The sequence below is a fragment of the Hipposideros armiger genome, unplaced genomic scaffold, assembly GCF_001890085.2.
Source record: "Hipposideros armiger isolate ML-2016 unplaced genomic scaffold, ASM189008v1 scaffold_1022, whole genome shotgun sequence".
NCBI lineage: Eukaryota > Metazoa > Chordata > Mammalia > Chiroptera > Hipposideridae > Hipposideros > Hipposideros armiger.
In genome coordinates, this window is record NW_017732372.1 from 582,046 (window position 1) to 582,680 (window position 635).

Genomic DNA, 635 nt, shown 5'->3' on the forward strand with positions numbered 1-635 from the left:
ATATATCTATATCTATATCTATATCTATATATATGGATATAGCTATCTCAAATGTAACCAAAAGCATTTTGATTTCCATACCTGAAGTTAACTCAACTTGCTAGTTGGTAGGAGATAATGTAATTTAACTAAGACAGCCTAAGAAGCAAACAGTACATTCCACTGGAAAACAAAACTTGGTACTTAGAGCTGATCTATTTAGTTTAATATTTTTTAAGTCAATCAGCCATCTGGTGCAAATAAAACCCTGGAAAATCTTATATCATATTCAAATGCAGATGCTAATACTAAATAGATAACAAGCCTAGCAAACAAATCACTTTACACACTATAAAATTAAGGCTGAATTAAGTAGAATAGTTATAAATTTGTATAAACAGATATAAATACATGTGTATGTATATACACTTAAATACAATAAACTAAACTTCTGTCACTTTACCAATGATCCTGTTAAACATGAGAATCACTGATCTAATCCTTAAATTACGTCTTAAATATCCTAGTTATACCCATTCAATATGGAAGATATATGCCATATTCAACTGATAGAAATGAATTTTAACAGCCTATTCAAATTATTTCTATTTATATATTGGGTTGTCAGAAAAGTCATAACGTATTTTTCCTGTTTT